This window comes from Bos grunniens, chromosome 7 (genome assembly GCF_055505025.1).
Source record: "Bos grunniens cultivar Pamir isolate PY7600 chromosome 7, Bosgru_T2T1.0, whole genome shotgun sequence".
Lineage (NCBI taxonomy): Eukaryota > Metazoa > Chordata > Mammalia > Artiodactyla > Bovidae > Bos > Bos grunniens.
The window spans coordinates 14,377,662-14,393,090 of NC_141171.1; the positions used below are offsets into that span (position 1 = coordinate 14,377,662).

At 41.5% G+C, this 15,429-nt stretch overlaps 1 protein-coding gene and 1 pseudogene across 4 annotated transcripts in view; one reads left to right on the plus strand and one right to left on the minus strand.

Moving 5' to 3' along the window:
- Nucleotides 1-4,679: 4,679 nt before the first annotated feature.
- On the minus strand, nucleotides 4,680-5,794 carry LOC147368538 (olfactory receptor 7D4-like; annotated as a pseudogene).
- A 940-nt stretch (nucleotides 5,795-6,734) lies between these two features.
- The window catches only part of LOC147368539 (zinc finger protein 426-like), a 37,996-nt gene continuing 29,301 nt past the window's right edge, over nucleotides 6,735-15,429 (plus strand). For 2 of the 4 annotated variants that reach the window (XM_086409092.1, XM_086409089.1), the window contains exon 1: nucleotides 6,735-6,975. The gene's annotated coding sequence lies outside the window, so the exon portion shown is untranslated. The remainder of the gene's footprint in view (nucleotides 6,976-15,429) is intronic. The other 2 variants (XM_086409091.1, XM_086409088.1) reach the window with 1 other exon arrangement.

Consider the following 15,429-nt stretch of genomic DNA (forward strand, 5'->3'; position numbering starts at 1 on the left):
TCTCTTCAGTATCTGGTTTCCGCCCTGACTCAAAGGGCACGGTGGAGGACACTTTTTTTTTTTTTTTTTTTTAGGCTTACTTGTTCAGTCGCGCTGTGGGGATGGAGGGAGGGATGCTGCAAACAAATAACACTGGCGTGGGCTCGCAGTGCCTCAGCCACCCTGGGTCTGCCCCCGCTCACGGCGCGTGTAGCCTCCCTGTCCACACTGCTCGGACTCTAGGTTGTTCCGCCGGGAACAATCCGAGGCTGGCCCTGGGCTGCATGCACCTCCCAGGTCCAAGCCGCTCAGGTTCAGGCACTCGGGTAGTCCTCAGAGGCGCAGACTCAGTTGGGCCTGCGTTTTGTGCTCTTCCCAGGTCCGAGCGCCAATTTGCTCTTCCCAGGCGAGCGCCAATGCTGCGACTTATCGCCTCCCCGCCACTCGGTTATCTGGATGTAAAACCGGCGCACCTTCTCAGGCAGATGTTGACCGTCCAGACCCCCAAGAAGTTTTAGTTAGCAAAGAAGCCTGCTTACAATTTTATAGATAATGTCTCTCTGGGGCTGCGATTGCCCCCTTCCGGCTCTGGCTGCCTGTCACCGGAGGGGGAAGGTCTGCAGCCGGCTATCTCTGTTCAGTCCTTTGTTCCGTGGGCGGGCCTGGCGGTCTTAGGTTAGGGCTGGCTTTTCGCGTGGTAGGTATCCCACAGTCTGGTTTGCTAGCCCAAATTATTTCGCTCAGATAGCGCTCAGGGTATTCAGGCCAGATTCTTACTCTCAGCGATGCAGCCCACGCCACGCCTCCCTGCCCAGCCCCGGTTTGCTAATGGCGGATGCAGGCGTCTGCGCTGCTTCTCTGCTGGGGGAGTTACCGTAGGGCTCGCAATCTGCGAGTTTTAAATTGTTTATTTATTTTTTCTCCCTGTTATGTTGCCCTCTGTGCTTCCAAAGCTCGGCACAGATTCGGCAGTGAGAAGGTTTCCTGATGTTTGGAAACTTCTCTCTTTTTAAGATTCCCTTCCCGGGACGGAACTCCGTCCCTCCCTCTTTTGTCTCTTTTTTTTGTTTGTTTTTAATATTTTTTCCTACCTCCTTTCGAAGAGTTGGGTTGCTTTTCTGGGTGCCTGATGTCCTCTGCCGGCATTCAGAAGTTGTTTTGTGGAATTTACTCGACGTTTAAATGCTCTTTTGATGAATTTGTGGGGGAGAAAGTGTTCTCCCCGTCCTACTCCTCCGCCATCTTGGCTCCTCCCCTCTGGAAGGTAGACTCTTAACCACTGGACCACCAGGGAAGTCCTATCTCTTTTTTATTTCAATTGATGCATAATATAATAACATAATAAGATGCAAAAATCTTAAACACATGAAGAGCTTTTACTAATATATATCTTCATAGCTACTCACCTGATGAAGATATAAAACACTTCCATCACCCAAAATGTGTCTTTGTGACCTTTCTCAGTCAACATTTCCCACATTCAAAATACCCACTATACTGATTCCTATGTCCATCAATGAGTTTGACTGCTCCTAGATTTCATAAAAATGGCATCATATAATGTATACACTTTCATGACAATCTAACTTATGTCTGAAGTTTGTCAATGTTGTTGTGCATAGGAGTATTTGTTCTTTTCATATTAATGTGGAATTTTCTGTATTTTGGTGTGCCATATTTTGTTTATCCAATCTAGCACTGATGGGCATTTGAATTATTTCCATTGTGGTGCTATCTTTCAAATTGCTGCTGTAAACATTTTCAGACATGTTCTGTGAATATAAGCACTCATTTCAGTCAGGTATATACCTAAGAGCAGGAGAGCTATGATGTACAGTAGGAGTATAATTAGATTTAGTGCATGTGCATGTTTCTAAAGTAATGGAATCCATTTATGCTCCAGTATAAATATCCTAGTACACTAGTAGTATATGAAAGTCCCCATTGCTCCATGTCTTTGCCAGCCCATGGTATTTTTAATCTTTTGAACTTTAGCCATTCTGGTGGGTGAATTGATGATTTTTTTGCAGGAGGGAGAGGGGCACATAGTGTGCCATGCGGGACCCCATTTCCTCAACCAGGAATCCAATTCAAGGCCCGTGCAGTGGAAATAAAGAGCCTTAACCACTGCACAACTAGGGAAGTCCCAGTGATTATCTTGATATGCCTAATGGTATATGAAAGAGACCAAGGATGAACACCTTTGCATGAAATGTTCCCTTGGTATCTCTAATTTTCTTGAAGAGATCTCTAGTCTTTCCCATTCTATTGTTTTCCTCTATTTCTTTGCACTGATCACTGAGGAAGGCTTTTTTATCTCTCCTTGCTATTCTTTGGAACTCTGCATTCAAATGGGTATATCTTTCCTTTTCAGGAAATGCCTCCTCAGACAGCCATTTTGCTTTTTTGCATTTCTTTTTCTTGGGGACAGTCTTGCTCCCTGTCTCTTGTACAATGTCATGAACCTCCATCCATAGTTCATCAGGCACTCTGTCTATCAGATCTAATCCCTTGAATCTATTTCTCACTTCCACTGTATAATCCTAAGGGATTTGATTTAGGTCATACCTGAATGGTCTAGTGGTTTTCCCTAACTTCTTCAATTTAAGTCTGAAACTAAACAAAAACTATAAAAAAAAAAAAAGACCTTCATCACCCAGATAATCACGATGGTATAATCACTCACCTAGAGCCTGACATCCTGGAATGTGAAGTCAAGTGGGCCTTAGGAAGCATCACTATGAACAAAATTAGTGGAGGTGATGGAATTCCAGCTGAGCTATTTCAAATCCTAAAAGATGATGCCATGAAAGTGCTGCACTCATTATGCCAGCAAATTTGGAAAACCCAGCAGTGGCCACAGGACTAGAAAAGGTCAGTTTTCATTACAATCCCAAACAAAGGCAATGCCAAAGAATGCTCAAACTACTGCACAATGGCACTCATCTCACACACACACTAGCAAAGTAATGCTCAAAATTCCCCAAGCCAGGCTTCAACAGTAGGGAACCGTGAACTTCCAGATGTTTAAGCTGGTTTTAGAAAAGGCAGAGGAACCAGAGATCAGTTTGCCAACATCTGTTGGATTATGGAAAAAGCGAGAGAGTTCCACAAAAACTTCTGCTTTATTGACTATACCAAAGCCTTTGACTGTGTGGATCACCACAAACTATGGAACATTCTTAAAAAGATGGGAATACCAGACCACCTGGCCTGCCTCCTGAGAAATCTGTATACAAGTCAGGAAGCAAGAGTTAGAGCTGGACATGGAACAACAGACTGGTTCCAAGTAGGGAAAGGTACATCAAGGCTGTACATTGTCACCGTGCTTATTTAACTTATATGCAAAGTACATCATGAGAAGCACTGGGCTGGATGAAGCACAAGCTGGAATCAAGATTGCCAGGAGAAATATCAATAACCTCAGATATGCAGATGACACCATCCTTATGGCAGAAAGTGAAGAAGAACTAAAGAGCCTCTGATGAAAGTGAAAGAGGAGAGTGAAAAAGTTGGCTTAAAGCTCAACATTCAGAAAACGGAGATCATGGCATCTGGTCCCATCACTTCATGGGAAATAGATGGGGAAACAGTGGAAACAGTGACAGACTTTATTTTCTTGGGCTCCAAAATCACTGAAGATGGTGACTGCAGTCATGAAATTAAAAGACGCTTACTCCTTGGAAGAAAAGTTATGACCAACCTAGATAGCATATTCAAAAGCAGAGACAGTACTTTGCCAAAAAAGGTCCATCTAGTCAAGGCTACGGTTTTTCCAGTAGTCATGTATGGACGTGAGAGCTGGACTATAAAGAAAGCTGAGAGCTGATGAATTGATGCTTTTGAACTGTGGTGTTGGAGAAGACTCTTGAGAGTCCCTTGGACTGCAAGGAGATCCAACCAGTCCATCCTAAAGGAAGTCAGTCCTGAATATTCATTGGAAGGACTGAAGCTGAAACTCCAATACTTTGGCCACCTGATGGGAAGACCTGACTCATTTGAAAAAACCCTGATGCTGGGAAAGATTGACAGAGGGAGAAGGGATCAACAGAGGATGAGATGGTTGAATGGCATCACCGATTCAATGGACATGAGTTTGAGTAAACTCCAGGAGTTGGTGATGAACAGGGAGGCCTGGCGTGCTGCAGCCCACGGGGTCACAAAGAGTTGAACACAACTGAACAACTGAACTGAACTGAAGGATGAACATTTCTGCACAGGAAAGAGATCATAAATTTCACTAAAGGAAGTTCTTGAGAATCAGTTACTTCTGTTTCATTTTTTACTACTTATTTTTTATCTTATTTTTAATTATACTGGGTATTCATTGTTACAGGCTGGCTTTCTCTAGTTGTAGCTGGCAGGGGCTGCTTTCCAGCTGTCATTGGATGGCTTCCCATTTCAATGGCTTCTTTTGTTATGGAGCACAGACTCGAGGTGCACTGACGTCATTGGTTGTAGCACAGGGCCTCAGTCACTGCGGCTCATGAGCTCTAAATCATGGCCTCAGTAGTTGTGGTGCTCAAGCTCCTCAGTATGTGGAATCTTCTTGGACCAGGGATCAAACACACATTCCCTGCGTTGGCAGGTGGATTCTTATCCACTAAGCCATCAGAGAAGTCCAAGAATCAGTTGCTTTAGGAAGTGAAAACTTAGAAGAAGCTCAAGCTATGGTATTTCAGAAAAAGAGTGACAAAGCATACACTCAATGAAGTTGAAGATTAGGTATTTCTGATTGCCAGTGTATTTATATAGGTTATTACAGTGATTCTCCCATCCCAACATCCACGTCTCCTCATAAGGACAAGAAAAACATGCTGGCAAGTTTCCTCAGGGCCCCATTCATATCCCTGTCCGTCAAGCTGTAGATGAAGGGTTCAGCATAGGAATGACCACAATGTACCTTACTGAGACAATTGCCTGCTTTGAGGAGGAGGGGGAGAAGGCAGAACTGAGATATACTCCTAATCCTGTCCCATGGAATAAGCAAATGACTGTTAGGTGAGACCCACAGTACACAGAAAGCTTTGTAGTTCCCCTCCACCAAAGAGATGTTCAATATGGAGGAAATAATCCTAGAGTAAGAGAAAAGGATCCCAGAAAGTGGAGGAATTCCCAGCAATCCAGTCACAGAATACAGCATGATGTAATTGCTGAGAGCATCCAAACAGGCAGACTTGAGCACCACAGCAAATTCACAGAAGTTCAGAATTTCCATGTGTGTGGAGAATGAGAGATGTAATACCATCAGACTGTGCAAGAGGCTGACTAGGACACTGAGAAACCTAGAGACTAGAGCCAGCAGGGCACACAGGTGGGGACTCATGGTGACTGTGTAGTTCAAGGGGTGGCATATGGCCACATAGTGGTCATCGGCCATCACAGGCGGGAGGAAGTTGTCCAAATACCCCAATACCAAGAAAAAATACATCTGGATGATACAACCTTCATAGGTGATAACTTTGCTCTGTGTCTGGATATTTGCTAGCATTTTTGGAACTACAGTGGAATTGAAACAAATATCAGAAAGAGACAGGTGGGAGATGAAAAAGTACATTGGGGGTGGAGGTGGGGGTCAGAGCTGACAGTGAGGATGATGAGGTTCCCGAGCACCAGGACCAGGTACATGGACAGGAAAAGCATGAAGAGGAAGGGCTGCTGGTCTGGATCTTCTGAGAGTCCTGAGAAGAGGAATTTTGAGACAACTTTTTGGTTTTCTGCATCCATGTAGCTGATAACTGTGCCAGGTAACTGACAAAGCAAAGCTAATTCAAACAAACAGGAGTCCCCAAATATAAAGAAACTTTATCCTATTAATGAACACCCCCAGAAAAATGGACATGAGTTTGAGCAAATTCTGGGAGATAGTGAAGGCTAGGGAAGCCTGGTGTGCTGACGTCCATGAGGTTGCAAGGAGACACGACTGAGTGACTGAACAATCAGAAAAACGAGGAAAAAACCACACACATTTTGACTAACAATCGAATATTCCTTCCCTGAGAGCATAATAAACACCATTATCTTGTACAGATATTATTTTAGGGAAAATTTCTTCCTTTCTTCTAACTTTTTCACAAATGAGTGACTGCCTTCAAGACCATCAACTTTTGTGGTGTCCAGCTCAGCTTCAGCCTATTTCAGGTGTAGCATGTCAATGGCTCGAACGTTCTTCCTTCTTTGGGGTGGAGTTTTGCCTCTTGGATAATTCTGCTTTTTCCAAAATTTCTGTAGTAGTCGAGCAGCTCCATATGTGTTTGTGGTGCACTTACTTTGCTCTGTGGCCCTACCCCCTGACAACAACGAATTTGATCAGAAAGTGGTGTCTGGCCGAATCTGGCCATCTCAAAGATTGCCAGGTTTGTCAATATGGGAGAATCTAATTTTAAGCGCTCCCGGAATCTGAGAACAGGCAGGCAGAAAAGTTTTTGAGTCGCATCGTCTTGGGTGGGTAACCATCGCCAGCCTCTCCTTTCTGCCCTCCAAACCCAGAACTGTTACTCGTCCCAAAACTCGCCTCCAAAACTATATCCTGTTATGGGCCCCGCCTTCTGCTCGCAGCTCCGCCCATAGACTTAGTTCTGGCCTCAGCCGCTTCCGCTGGGCCTATTTCTGCCTTCAGTCCGCGTTCTGAGCTGACCTAGGGGTCTCGCTCCAACGCGACGAAAACTACCGTATCGCCAAGGGAACTTGCCAATCAATCGAACTTGAATGGCAGCCAGCGTCCTGGAACCCCGCCCCTCTACAGCCGTGGCACTAAGCGGAAGTGGCGTCACAGGCTCGCGACAGCATTTTGGTCAGGCTGGTCTACGCCTGGTGGAAAGAGGTAGGCTAGTCGTCCCGTGTTTCACATTGTTGTGGGTGAGTCTTGCGTGGAGGCAGGGTTCTGGGCTGCACCGAGGTCGTTATACAGCACGTTGGGCCTGGCTTCCGGGGGGACTCCTGAGAGAGGCCTGGCCCCTCCTTTCGCGTCCGTAGGATCAGAGTCACCGTCGGGTGGTAAGTGCTGTGACGGCGCGTCTGCGGGGTGTAGACGTTGACTGTGCTTTTCTATTTGAAAGCCTCCAGTGAGTTCTTTATGACTTTCGTCCACGAGGAAAAGAATTTCCGCTGTTCCAGTGTGCGTTGCTCTGTCCCCCACGTCCTCCGGGTGTTACCAACCTGGCTACCCTGTCCTGTTGGTCAGAGTATTGGGGAGAGTTGGTTTAAACGCCTGCTTCTTTTGTATGAAAAATAACGTTTCACCAAACAATTTGGCTTTCTCTTTGCGCGTTGCTTTTGAATATTTCATAGAGGTACAGATTCCTCGGATATCAAGGCTGCGCATATTACTCTGTTTATATGTATGTAGATTACAGAACTTGTTTTAAAAACGCACACATACACACAGCGAGAGCAGTTAAGTCATCTGAAATACCTAGGGTCGTAAGATCCCACAGTCAAACACGGGTCTCCAGGAGATACGATGGAGGCTTTTTGATACAAGTTCAAGAATGAGAAACCATAGATAACTTGTTTGGATTAGATGTGTATTTCCCCACATTATGTGATTGTGTAACGCCTAGAACCTCAATAAAATGTGACCTTCCAGTACAGTGAATGTTCGTTGTCGTAGATTCATTTAGTTTTAGAATTTTCCATGCTTGTTCTCTCCTCGATTTACGAATACACCGTGGTGAGCTGTTTGACAATAAGTTGAAAATAAATCGCATACATGATGACTTGCCTTTTAAATACTTGGTAATACTTCTTCTAAAGATATGGGCATTATCCTACTAAATATCTGAATTCCATTATTTCACATAAGAAAGATAAAAATAATAATATTTTGAAGTATCTACTATAATAAGTTAGCCTCTCCACGTGGTTCCAAAATGTGTTTTTGGTACTTTGGGGATCTAGAACCCAATCAGGGCTTATATGTGACAACTGTTAATGCCTTTTTGTCTTTTTTTAACCGAGATCACTTCCCGTTGTTTGTCTATTAAGTTCATTATATTGACACTTTGAGGAGTCACACATTGTTTAAAAAGTCACAGTTTTATATTTGTGCTTTTATATTCACAGTATGTTTAAGTTTTCCTTCATATCGTGTAGTTTCTGTCAGTTGGTAATTGGTTGAGAGCCATGGTTGGCAAACTTATTGTCTGAAAAGGTCCAGATAGTTAGTGCTTGATGTGTCACGAGCAATAAGGTAGGGAATTACTCAACTCTGCCTTAGTAGTAGAATAATACTGTCGACTTAGGGAAACAAATGGGCATATCTGTGATCCAAAGAACTTTATTTACAAAAACACACCCTATGACCAAAATGTGCCAACTCCTGGTATATTCTACTGGTTATTTCTTACGCATATTTTGAAGGTGATGTTGTGTACATCAAGTTGGATTCCATCAGGAGATGTAAATTTAGGATATCCCTTGGTTGTGTTGCTCAGTAGGACTATTTACTTAAGCTAGGAATCATCAGAGTTTTCTATTTTAAAAGCAGACTTTCCTATAAAGTCCTATGTGCGGTGATATTCTGATCCTCAGAATAACTTGTTTCCCAGCACCTTCCTATAATTTCTTTTAGCATCTGTTATTGTGTGAATAAACTTCTCTGTATATTGTTTCATCTTTTGGGGGTGTACTTTGAGGGTCAGCTTCTAGATTGTTTTTCTAGGTCATCAAACAAATATATATTTACTTCAGTGGATATTAAATTCTCTTAGATCTTGTGCCATTTTGTAGTTTCTGATCAACTTTTAAAAGGCATGTCTAAAACTGATTATGAAAAAATGCAAGGAACAGATTTTAGTTTTGACATCAGGACGCTTGTTTTTAAGAAGAATGTCCCAAAAGAATTTTTTCATCTTCAATGAAAAATACATAGTTTTTCAGAACTATAGCATTTTGATTTATATGTTTTTGTTCCAGGACATTTCATGTGAGTCTTACTTTATTTTTATGTTGCAGTCCTGTTTTTTATATTCCCTCAATTGTGTGTACTGTACTAGAACATTTTGTGAAAAGTGGCAAATTGTCTGGCAGTCCACAAGTGATTGTGGAATAACTTTAATGAGTTAGGCTCTGTGCCAGGGACAGAGAAACAATGGTGGTATGTATACCTGTGGCTGATTCATGTTGATGCATGGTAGAAACTAACATAATATTGTAAAGCAATTATCCACCAATTGAAAATAAAAAATAATAAGTCTGTTGTTGTTCAGTTGCTCAGTCGTGTCCAACTCTTTGCAACCCCATGGGCTACAGCATGCTAGGCTGCCCTGTCCTTCACCATCTCCTGGAGCTTGTTCAAACTCATGTCCCTTGAGTCAGTAATGCCATCCAGCCATCTCATCCTCTGTTATCTGCTTCTCCTCCTGCCTTCTATCTTTCCCAGCATCACGGTCTTTTTCAATGAGTCGGCTGTTCACATCAGGTGGCGAAAGTATTGCAGCTTCAGCTTCAGCATCAGTCCTTCCAGTGAATATTCGGGACTGATTTCCTTTAGGATTGACTAGTTTGATCTTTCAGTCCAGGGGACTCTCAAGAGTCCTTCTCCAGCACACAGTTGTAAAACAAATTCTTTGGCACTCAGTCTTCTCTATGGTCCAACTCTCACATCCATACATGACTACTGGAAAAACCATAGCTTTGACTATACAAACTTTTGTCAATAATGTCTCTGCTTTTTAATATGGTGTCTAAGTTTCTCATAGCTTTTCTTCCAATGACCAAGACTTATCTTGCGGGTGCAGTCACCATGTGCAGTGATTTTGGAGCCCAAGAAAATTAATCTGCCACTGTTTGCATTGTTTCCCCATCTATTTGCCGTGAAGTGATGGGACCAGATACCATGATCTTCAGTTTTTGAATATTGAGTTTTAATCCAGCTTTTTCATGCTCCTCTTTCACCTTCATCAAGAGGCTCTTTAGTACATCTTTGCTTTCTGCCCTAAGGGTGGTATCATCTGCATATCTGAGGTTATTGACATTTCTCCCAGCAGTCTTGATTCCAGCTTGTGCTTCATCCAGCCCAGCATTTCGCATCATGTACTCTGCATATAAGTGAAATAAGCAGGTGACAATATACAGCCTTGATGTACTCCTTTCCCAATTTTGAACCAATCTGATTTTCCATGTCCAGTTCTCACTGTTGCTTTTTGACCTGCATACAAGTTTCTCAGGAGGCAGGTAAGGTGGTCTGTTTTTTTTTTTAATCTTTTTAAGAATTTTCCAGTTTGTTGTGATCAACAAAGTCAAAGGCTTTAGTGTAGTCAGTAAAATAGAAGTAGGTGTTTTTCTGGAATTCCCTTGCTTTTTCTATGATCCAATGGATGTTGACAATTTGATTTCTGGTTCCTCTGCCTCTTCTAAATCCAACTTGTACATATGAAAGTTCTCAGTTCACATACTGTTGAAGTCTAGCTTGAAGGATTATGAGCATTATCATGTTGGCATGTGAAATGAGTGCAATTGTGTGGCAATTTGAATATTCTTTGGCATTACCCTTCTTTGGGGTTGAAATGAAAACTGATCTTTGCAGTCCTGTGGCCAATTAAAAATAAAAAATAAGAAATTTAAGACAAAACAACAAAAAAAATTCATATAGCAATTGTCTTATCTGGGAATTCATTTTTTAAATGAAAACCAGGCATTGTGTGACATGGACAAAGAGTGTCTTACTATGAGATGGTAATATATATTGGAAGGGGTTGATATTTAACTTATGAAGCAAAACATGGGTTGTTGTTGTTTAGCCCCTCAGTCATGCCTAACTTTTTGAGATCTCATTGACTGCAGCATGTCAGGCTTCCCTGTCCTTCACCATCTCCTGGAGCTTGCTCAAACTCATGTCCTTTGAGTTGGTAATGCCATACAACCATTTTCTCCTCTTTCATCCCCTTATCCTCCTGACTTCAGTCTTTCCCAGCATCGGGGTCTTTTCTAATGAATCAGCTCTTCACAACAGATGACCAAAGTATTGGAGCTTCAGCATTAGCATCATTAGAGCTTGCAGTGAATATTCAGTGTTGATTTCCTTTAGGATGGACTGGTTTGACCTCCTTGCTGTCCAAGGGACTCTCTAAGAGTTTTCTTCAACACCACAGTTCAAAAGCATGAGTGTTTTGGCGCTCAGCCATCTTTATGGTCCAACTCTCACATCCATACATGGCTACTGGAAAAACCGTACCTTCGACTATACAGACCTTTGTTGGCAAAGTAATGTCTCTGCTTTTTAATATGCTGTCTAGGTTTGTTATAGCTTTTTTTCCAAGCAGCAAGCTCTTTTAATTTCATGTCTGCAGTCACCATGTGCAGTGATTTTGGAACCCAAGAAAATAAAATCTGTCACTGTTTCAATTGTTCCCTCATCAGTTTGCAATAAAGTAATAGGACCAGATGCCATGATTTTTGTTTTCTGAGTGTTGAGTTTTAAGCCAGTTTTTTCACTCTCCTCTTTCACTTTCAACAAGAGGCTCTTTAGTTTCTCTTTGCTTTCTGCCATAAGGGTGGAATCATCTGCATATCTGAGGTTATTGATATTTCTCCCGGCAGTCTTGATTCCAGTTTGTGCTTCATCCATCCTGACGTTTCACATGATGTACTCTTCACATAAGTTAAATAAACAGGGTTACAATATACAGCCTTGACGTACTCCTTTCCCAGTTTTGAAATGGTCCTTTGTTCTATGTCCAGTTCTAACTGTTGCTTTTGACCTATATACAGGTTTCTCAGGAGGCAGGTAAGGTGGTCTGGTATTCCCATATCTTTAAGAATTTTCCACAGTTTGTTTTGATACAAACAGTCAAAAGCTTTAGTTTAGTCAGTGAAGCAGTAGTAGATGTTTTTCTGAAATTCTCATGCTTTATCTGTGATCCAGTGATGTTAGCAGTATCTATTTAGGTCACTGAGCAATAGTAAGGATTCATGGAATGGGTAAAAATTGTCAGATGACGGGAACTTCATGAGTAACATACAGTGTAGTTGAAAGCGCAGTGTATGTTTTACTGAAGAAAGAGTTTGCAGAAGCAGAACAGATAGTAATGAGATTTAAAGCGGAAAAAAAGGACAGGACCCAGGAAGGAGGTGCTCTGGGCATATTCTTAAGTCCATGTCAATTTTAGAAACATTGAGTCTATGTACATCTTAAGTATAACTGACTAACTGCTACTTTGGAAAAAGACTTCAGGGAAGATGAGACCGAAGGCATTGAGTCAAGCTAGACTCTTATGCTGATTAAGTTTTAAAAGACATTCATGTTTATAGCGGTGTCATAATTATTATAGAAAATTAAGTAAATGATTTGAGAGTTTTGTAGAAGGTAAAAATGAAGGAATCCAGTGATTACCTATTTCCATTTACTAGATGAAATGCCCTACTTAAAAAATGCTTGATTAGCACTCAGTGAAAAAAATCAAATCCAGGGCTATCTTAAGGAGCCTTTGGGGAAGGCAACCATGTATTGTGACTAATTGAATAGAGCTCTGGAGCTAAATAGAAGATAGTATTCTTTATCTTTATATGATAGTAGGTGAAGGAAAGAAGAGAGAGTTGACACTGAAATCATAAAAAGACAAAGCATTCAAATTTGCCATATGGGAATTGATGGGAGTAGGAGGACGGGAAAAATTTGCATGTTTTGTTGATTCCATTTCTAGGGTGGGACAGTGAAACACATGAAGGCTTACCCCCAGATTTGATGAGACAATTTATTTGATTGGGAAAATTGCTCAGGGAAGAATTTAATTTTCACTATTTATCTATCAGGATCAATAAGAGATATCTTTTTTTCTTTTTTTGCCGGAACCCTGCAGCATGTGGAGGTTTTGGGGTTTTTTGTTGGTTGGTGTTTTTAATTTATTTGGCTAACTCTTAGGATCCATTTAAAATCTCATCCTGATAAAAGCCCTTTATGCAAAATTACATAGTGAAATAAAGGTGCATAAATGTAAGTAGTGTGGGAAACCCTTCCATAATTCCTAGAGACTTAAAGTAGATATGAAATTTCATAGTGAAGAGAGGCCGTTTCCATGTGACAAATGTGGAAAATTCTTTAGAAGTTTTTTGTATCTTAAGAGTCACAATCAAATTCACACTGGAACAAAACCATATAAATATGAGGAATGTGGTAAAGCCTTCATCTTGTCTTCTTTACTTACTTTACATATGGAAACCCATGATAGAAAGTTTTCATGTGAACACTGTGGTGACTTTTTTGTTAGATCTGAGATTAGGACACATTGAACATCTCACGTTGGAGAGAGTCCTTTTTTATCTAAGCAATGTGGAAAATACTTTAAATGTTCCTTATGACTTCAGTGTCACAAAAATATTCACTCTGGATTAAAACCCTACAAATGTGAAAAATGTGGGAAAGCCACATTTGTTGATTGGGTTGTTTGTTTTTCTTTTTTGATAGTGAGCTCCATAAGCTGTCTGTATATTTTGGAGTCTAACCCTTCTGTATTGCTTTCTTAGAAAAGTTTTTGCTCCCAATTGGAGGGTTGCCTTTTTATCTTCTCTGTAGTTTCCTTTGCTTTGAGAAGTCTTTTAAATTTAATTAGGTCCCCTTCAATTTCTTAAATTTTCAGTAATTTACTAGGTAGGTCAAAAAAGATCTAATTGTGACATGTCAAAGAGTGTTTCTCCTATGTTTTCTTCTAAGAATTTTATAGTGTCTCGGCTTATGTTTAGGTCTTTAATCCATTTTGAGTTTATTTTTGTGTAGGATGTTAGAAAGTGTTCTAATTTCATACTTTTACATGTATCTGTCCAGATTTCTCAGCACCACTTATTGAAGAGTCTGTTTGTTTTTTTGTTTTTTCCATCAGATATTCTTCCCTTTGTCACAGATTAGGTAACCAAAGGTCGGTGTGTCTGTCTCTGGGCAAGAATACAAAGAAGAACTATACAAAAAAGGTCTTAATGACCCAGATAACCACGATGGTGTGGTCAGTCATCTAGAGCAAGAAATCCTGGAATGTGAGGTCAAGTGAGTCTTAGGAAGCATTACTACAAACAAAGCTAGTGGAGGTGATGAAATTCCAGCTGAGCTGTTTAAAATCCTAAAAAATGATGCTATTAAAGATGATGCTGCTGCACTCAATGTACCAGCAAATTTAGAAAACTCAGCTGTGGCCACAGGACTGGAAAAGGTCAGTTTTCATTCCAATCTCAAAAAAAGGCAATGCAGAGAATGTTCAAACTACAGCACAATTGCACTCATCTCACACGCTGGTAAAGTAATGCTCAAAATTCTCCAAGCGAGGCTTCAACAGTATGTGAACTGAGAACTTCCAGATGTTCAAGCTGGTTTAGAAAAGGCAGAGGAACCAGAGATCAAGTTGCCAACATCCGTTGGATCATAGAAAAAGCAGGGGAAGTCAAGAAAAACATCTACTTCTGCTTTATTGACTATGTGAAAGCGTTTGGCTGTGTGGATCACAACAAACTGTGAAAAATTCTTAAAGAGATGGGAATACCAGACCACCTTACCTGCCTCCTGAGATATCTGTATACAGGTCAGGAAGCAACAGTTAGAACCGGACATGGAACAATGGACTGGTTCCAAATTGGGAAAAGGCTGTATATTGTCACCTTGCTTATTTAACTTATATGCAGAGTTGCTGCTGCTAAGTCGTTTCAGTCGTGTCCGACTCTGTGCGACCGCATAGACGGCAGCCCACCAGGCTCCGCCGTCCCTGGGATTCTCTAGGCAAGAACACTGGAGTGGGTTGCCATTTCCTTCTCCAATGCATGAAAGTGAAAAGTGAAAGGGAAGTCACTCAGTCGTGTCCGACTCTTAGCGACCCCATGGACTGTAGCCCACAGGCTCCTCCGTCCATGGGATTTTCCAGGCAAGAGTACTGGAGTGTGGTGCCATTGCCTTCTCCGATATGCAGAGTACTTCATGTGAAATGCTGGAGTGGATGAAGCAAAAGCTGGAATCAAGATTGCTGGGAGAAATATCAATAGTCTCAGATATGCAGATGACACTACCCTTATGGCAGATAGTGAAGAGAAACTAAAGAGCCTGTTAATGAAAGTGGAAGAGGAGTGTGAAGAAGCTTGCTTAAAACTCAACGTTCAGAAAACAAAGATCATGGCATCCGGTCCTCTCATTTTATGGCAAATAGATGGGGAAACAGTGACAGACTTTATTTTCTTGGACTCCAGAATCACTGTAGATGGTGACTGCAGCCATGAAATTAAAAGACACTTGCTCCTTGGAAGAAAAGCTATGACCAACCTAGACAGCATATTAAAAAGCAAAGACTTTACTGACAGAAGTCCGTGTCGTCAAAGCTATGGTTTTTCCAGTAGTCATGTATGGATGGATATGAGAGCTGGGCCATAAAGAAAGCTGAACACTGAAGAACTGATGCTTTTGAACTGTGGTGTTGGTGAAGACTCTTGAGAGTCCCTTGGACAGCAAGGAGATCAAACCAGTTAACCCTAAAGGAA